We start from the raw sequence: 7,498 nt of genomic DNA, 5'->3' as shown, positions 1-7,498 counted from the left end.
ACCATTAACCAAACCAGATCTGAACCAAAAGGAATAAGAGGGAGGATGTACCTGATACAGAGAAACAGTATCTCCCAATGGAGGTGATCACGCCTAAGGAAGGATCCAAAATCTGCTCCCACTGAAGATGGCGCAGTGTAGCATGGAGCAGAATCAACAATGTTCTTCCAAAAGAACTTGACCCTTCGCAAGAATCAACAGGATGGCTTGTGAATACAGCTCCAATCAATCTTTTCCCCAAAAGGCTGGTATCAAGATCAAATCTTGATTACTCCTATAGAGAGTAGGAGGTCGAACTACTGGAGGTGGCGGCTGCAGGAGGGAGGCGGCAAGAGAGTATTCGCAGGGTGCAGAGTTCTCTCTTCTTGTAATTTCAGCTCTGAAGACAAGAGTTTTTAGGTTGCATATCTAAAGGCTGCCACCCCCTCCTCCTTTTATAACCTTAAAGGGATCAGCTCCTAATCCCATTAGGAGTTGGTGATCCAAATCATATTTGGATTAGAAGTCCCTTTAAGTGATAAGGGATAACCCTTATCTTATCTATAGATCAGATCAGCCATCTCCTAATCTAATTAGGAGGCATCCAGATCTAAATCTCATTTAGATCTTGGACTCTCTAAGTGGATAGGGTGTAGGCCCAATCCTATCAGCTGATCCATCTCAGACTTTTCCCCCTTTTAATTGACTAATCAAATCAACCCAGTTCGAAATGGGCTTAAGGCCCATTTAAGGTTATGTACTCACTTACCCTTCCAAACTACTGCCCAGTTGGGCTTCTTTGTATGGTGTGGGACCCAAACATTGATCTACACATCAGCCACATGGGTTCACCCCAGCCTTTGTTACAAGGCCTGGCCGAATACACTGTTATGGACAGTGCACCCCCGAAATCCATCTTATGGGCTCTATGGGCCCAACACTTACCCTAAGTGGTCCCTGGGCCAAGCCACCTTGTAACACCCAGGGACTGTGGGCAGATGCAAGATTAGCCCATTAGGTATTATCCTCAATGGTCTTACACTTAACCTCTCTGCCCATAATGATCACACACTGCCCGACAAGAGAGGACCTCTCCCTCGGCAGCAAGGAACAGTGTTGCACTCTCTACTTATATGGAACTCGGGAATTAAAACCTTTTTTGCAAATCATTTTGAAACCATAATATATATACTTTCATATCTCATATAAAATATATTTTGCAAAACAAATCTCAACGATTGAAATCGGTTGCCGTGAGTCTTGGTTTCCATCAATGAGAGTGCATCCCCGATCATTGCCTTTGTCCGACAAAGGGGCTGATTCTATCACTATGATCACCCACTCAGATGAATTCTCAGACTGTCCCATCATACCTAGGTTTTGACCCCCGCTAATGATCTCACTGAATGGTATATCAAAGACAATCCAATCCGACACCTAGTGCAGTATCATAATCGAGTCTAGGGGCCGGGTGTAAATTTCCAATTTTGCCCATCAATCTCCAAGGTCCAGGGCAATACTGGAAATCTGGTTCAGTTCAAAGATTCAATTAATCCTACACTATATGTGCCTAGGGTCTCACCCTGGCAACTGAGATAGGCCACCCCAACCGATTTGGTGGCACCACAGTGTCAGCCTTGTTAGGATAGGTCTCCCCAGACCAACCCACTAGCTGTGAACATTCTAAACTAACATGAGTCTCATTAAGTGTCTGGTATTACACAGAAACATACCAAGGGAACATGAATCAAATATGCACTTTTATTCTTTTACAATAAACTCATAAAGTACATCATCTTGATTGAAGCTAAGTGCATACAATTCAGAGTCTTTGTCATTGAGATATGAGGGAAATCTCAGAGATGAATAAATGAGAATGGAACATAGATTAAAATCCATATCTATGTAGAAAACATGAATCAAATTAGGTTGTGGACTAATGTTTGCTTTTTATCAGAAATGGAAAACGTACAATTTGCAATGCTTTTGGACGACAATAATCTTAAGAGCCCAAACTATGCCAATTGGAATCGTAACCTAGTGCTAGTCTTGACCTCTGAGAAGCTGGATAAGGTGGCTAAGAATCCTGCCCCAAAACATTCGGGAGATAGGGCTTCTGAGGCATGGGGAAGGGACTATCAGGAATGGGAGGAGAAAAACTCCCTCGCCCGGTGTTACATCTTTGCCTCCCTAGACAATCCGATACAGAGGCAGTTCGATCGGATTGAACTAACCAAGGACATATTGGATAGTTTAAAGACAATGTATGAAGAGCAGAATCATTCTACTCGGCAGAAGGTCTTGAAACAGTTCATGACCATGCAAATGTCCAAGGGCCAGCAAGTTCATGACCATTGTCTTCGGATGATGGGTTACATCAATGAGCTTGAGGCTCTTGGATCCGGGCTGGATCATCGACCTAGATAGACGCCATTCTCAACTCTTTGCCTCCCTCCTTCAATCCGTTCATTATGAACTATAATATGAATAAGCTGAATGTCAACGTTCAGGAACTCAGCAATATGTTGCAGAGGGCCGAAGAACTGATCAAGAAGGATGAGCCCCTAGCCATGCTTGTTGAAGCTGGCAAGAAGGGCAAGAAGAGGAGGGCAAAGAGAAAGCCCCAGAAGAAGGCCACCAAACCCAAGAAGTAGAGGAAAGACAAGGCATCAGATGCCTGTCATTTTTGCAAGCAGACTAGCCAATGAAAGAGGAAGTGTCCTCAATACCTATGGGATAGTATCACATTTAGCTCCTCGTGCTACACCAAGCTTAACGGTGTTTCAATGAGGAGGAATAGGACCTTATTGGATATGGTCTGGTCACTTCTCGTACACTCAAAGTTACCCACATCCTTTTGGGGTTACAAATTAGAGACTGCGATATACATGCTGAATCAGGTTCCAACCAAATCAATTCCAAATACTCCATATGAACTTTGGACCAGAAAGAAACCAAGTGTCAGACACTTGAAGATTTGGGGTTGTCCAACACAAGTTAAAAGAACAAGTGCGAACAAATTGGAAACCAAGACCAGTCATTGCCTATTCGGAGGCTACCCCAAGGGTTCTATGGGTTACCTATTTTATGACATAGGAGAACAGAAGGTGTTCTATAGTCGAAATGCCCATTTCTTGGAGGATGACTATATCTTGAACAATCATCGTCAAGAAGTTGTTCTTGATGAAGAGAGCTCAGGAGCAGTGGGAGGTGTCCCACAGGTTCCAGGTATTGACCAACCTAGAAGTACAGTCTTTCATTTTGAAGTGGGTAGGGTTCAAGGAGGTTTAGCCCAGCGTAGATGTTTCAAGGGTCAGTAGTCGGGCCATGAGTTAAGTGTTATTTGTGTAGGTTATTCATTTTATTGTATTACGTGTAACTAAATCCATTATGACTGACCATTTGTATCTGACTTTATCATAGGTACCTTTCAATGTGTATCCTCCCAGGGTGCCAGATGCACCTTTCTTTAGGCGTCTAGCTGAGGAATTGAGGTCAATGCAGCCCCCCAGTCTTGATCTGAGGGTTGTTGAGGGAATTGTAGGTGATGACAATGTTCCTAGTGTTGAGGTGCAAGGGATGGGTCAAACTGATCAACCGACTATGGATGCAGACATGGCAATGCATTGTGTAGAACCATCTATTGCCACTATTATTGGCTCTAAAGCCCCCATAGGTGCAGAGCGTAAGACTTCAGTTGAGCCAGAGTCTCCCATTGCAACGGTTGGTGCCTCTGGAGACGTGAACAACCAGTCTAGAGGCGTTGATGTGGGGCTTGAGGTTAATGACTCTGTTGAGCCTGGGGACATGGAGCCTGGGATTGTCTTTCCTCCCGAGGTGTTGATTTACGAGGAAGAGTTGGTCCAAATACGATGGGAGCTTATGGAGTAGATAGTCATGACGTCCCATCTTTGCACTTCCTAGTTGTAGATCTAGTTTTGGTTCAGGGTGATCACAAGGGTGTCTAGTACAAAGCTTCTAGTTCAGTGGCATAGTTTGCTTCAACCACCATACTTGCTGGGTGGTTGCTAGAGGGAAATCTGCATCCCGAGGTCGTGGGTCCTGTGCTGAATTCCATTGCTATGCTAATGAGCCATGTGATGGCCCGTCTGGCAGAGGAGTTATCATGGTCTGAGTTTGCTCACAAGCTAGAGGCTTGCTAGGGTTTTTTCGTCAATGGGCTTCTTCATGACACAGATAAAAAAATGTGTCGTTATGCTAACCCATGCTTTCTGGAAGGCAGGTCGTGACATACTGTAGTTTGACCTATTTCGTTCGATGAAGGACGTTTGTCTTCACCGGAAGGTGGTCGAGGCAAGTGTTTCTAAAGTCACAGAAAAGCTCGAGGGTCTTATGGAGGAATGAACAAGGCAGAAGAAGATCCTCGCAGAGTATGAAGCAGAGTTAGAGGGTTTTAGAAAATTTGTGGAAGCTAGCAAGGTGTTAGAGACCATTGTTGCTTTGTAGAAGGAGTGGGCCAAATGATTAGTGCTTGTACTGGCTGTAAAATTTCCTTGGATTGTAATGGATCATTTTGGAATGTTTTGTAATATAATATGAATGTTTGATTATTCTGATATTGCAACTTTAATTTTGATGTAACTACCAGTTCAATTCCTGAAGGGATGAGAGATCCATCGTATGGATCCCCAAATCTTGCGGAATAAGGTGGGCAAATTTCAAAAAATTTCTCTCTGTTTCAACTGGGAATCGAATTCCCTATTTAGAAAATCATATTTTCAATGATCAATCTGAACCATAAACTGAACCAAATCTGAACCAAAAGAAGTAGAAGAGATGTATACCTGATACAGATAAATATTATCTCTCATTGTAGGTGTTCACGCCCAAGGAAGAATCCAAAGACTGCTCCCACTGAAGATGGTGCAGTGTAGGATGGATCAAAATCAGTAGTGTTCTTCTCCAAGAACTCTGTCCTTCACAAGAAACAGCAGATGGCTTGTGAGCACAGCTTCCTATCAATTCTTTCTCAAAGAACTGATGTCAAGATCGAATCTTGCTTTCTCCCACAGAGTTAGAGATTGAACTGGATGTCTGGCGGTTGCACGAAGGAGGCGGCAAGAAAAATTTTCACAGGGATTGCAGAAATCTTTCTTCTGGGATTTCAGCTCTAAAGAGAATGTAAGTATCTCTCTAAAGGCTACCGCCCGCTCCTTCTTTTGTAATCCTAAAAGATCACCTCCTAATCCAATTAGGAGCTGCTGATCCAAATCATATTTGGATCAGACATCCTTTTTGATGATAAAGATAAACCCTTATCTTATTTGCAGATTAGATCATCCTTCTCCTAATCTCATTAGGAGGTTTCTAGATTTGAATCATATTCAGATCTGGACTCTTTGAGTGGATAGGGTTAAGACCCTATCCTGCCTGCTAATCCTGAAGGGATAGGATATCCATCACATGGATGCCCAAAGATTGCGGAATAAGGGGGCGAATTTCAAAAATAAGTTTCACGCTTCAATTGGGAATCGCATTCCCTATTTAGAAAATCATATTTTCAAGGATCATTCTTGAACCATAAACTGAATCAAATCTGAACCAAAAGGAGTAGGAAGGGGTTATACCTGATACGGAGAAACAGTATCTCCCAATGGAGGTGTTCATGCCCAAGGAAGGATCCAAAATCTGCTCCCATTGAAGATGGCACAATGCAGGATGGAGCAGAATCAACAGTGTTCTTCCAAAAGAACTTGACCCTTCGCAAGAATCAACAGGATGGCTTGTGAATCGAAAAAATTGATAACAATATCAAATCTTGAATACTCCTATAGAGAGTAGGAGATCGAACTACTGGAGGCGGTAGCTGCAGGAAGGAGGCGGCAAGAGAGTATTCGCAAGGTGCAGAATTCACTCTTCTTGTGATTTCAGCTCTAGAGACAATAATGTATTGGTTGCATGTCTAAAGGCTGCCGCCCCCTCCTCCTTTTATAATTTTAAAGGAATCAGCTCCTAATCCCATTAGGAGTTGCTAATCCAAATCATATTTGGACTAGAAGTCCCTTTAAGTGATAAGGGACAACCCTTATCTTATCTGCGATCAGATCAGCCATCTCCTAATCTAATTAGTAGGCTTCCAGATCTAAATCTTATTTAGATCTTGAACTCTCTAAGTGGATAGGGTCTGGGCCCAATCCTATCAGCTGATCCATCTTAGAATTCGCCCCTTTAAATTGACTGATCAAATTAGCCAATTGAAATGGGCTTAAGGCCCATTTAAGGTTATGTACTCACCTAGCCTTCCAAATTGCTGCCCAATTTGGCTTGCTTGTATGGTGTGGGACCCAAACATTAATCTACACATCAGCCACATGGGTTCAGCCCAGCCTTTATTAGAAGGCCTGGCCGAATACACTGTTATGGACAGTGCACTCCCTGAAACCCTTCTTAAGGGCTCTATGGGCCCAACACTTACCCTAAGTGGTCCCTGGGCCAAGCCACCTTGTAGCACCTAGGGACTGTGAGCAGATGCAAGATTAGCCCATCAGGTATTATCCTCAATGGTCTTACACTTAACCTCTAAGCCCATAATGATCATACACTACCCAACAAGATAGGACCTCTCCCTCGGCTGCAAGGAATAGTGTTGCACTCTCTTCTTATATGGATCTCGGGAACTAAAACCTTCTTGCAAACATTTTAGAAACCATAATATATATACTTTTATATCTCATATAAAATATATTTTGCAAAACAAATCTTAACGATTGAAATCGGCTGCCGACAATCTTGGTTTCCATCAGTGAGAGTGCATCCCCGATCATTACCTTTGTCTGACAAAGGGGCTGATTCTATCACTATGATCACCCACTCAGATGAATTCTCAGGCTGTCCCAACATACCCAGGTTTTGACCCCGCTAAGGATTTCGCTGAATGGTATATCAAAGACAACCCAATCCGACACCTAGTGCAGTATCATAATCAAGTCTAGGGGTCGAGTGTAACTTTCCAGTTTTTCCCATCAATCTCCAAGGTCCCGGCCAATACTGGAAATCTGGTCTAGTCCAAAGATTCAATTAATCCTACACTGTATGTGCCTAGGGTCTCACCCTGGCAGCTGAGGCAGGCCACCCCAACCGACTTGGTGGCACAACAGTGTCAGCCTTGTCAGGATAGGTCTCCCCAGACCGGTCCACCAGCTCTGAACATTCTAAACTAACACGAGTCTCATTAAGTGTCCAGTATAACGGTATTACACAAAAGCATACCAAGGGAACATGAATCAAATATGCACTTTTATTCATTTACAATAAACTCATAAAGTACATCATCTTGATTGAAGCTAAGGGCATACAAAACTATCTAACAGATCCATCTCAGAATTCACCCATATTTAACTTATTAAATTAGTCCAGTTCGAAATGGGTTTTAGGCCCATTAAGCTTATGTGCTCACTTAGCCTTCCTAACTACTGCACTGTTGGGCTTCCTTGTATGGCGTGGGACCCGAGCATTGATCTACACATCAGCCACATGGGTTTGACCCAACCTTTGTTAC

Source organism: Nelumbo lutea, chromosome 7 (assembly GCF_056320005.1).
Source record: "Nelumbo lutea isolate HS-2025 chromosome 7, American lotus-T2T, whole genome shotgun sequence".
NCBI lineage: Eukaryota > Viridiplantae > Streptophyta > Magnoliopsida > Proteales > Nelumbonaceae > Nelumbo > Nelumbo lutea.
Note: the sequence above shows the minus strand (reverse complement) of the source record.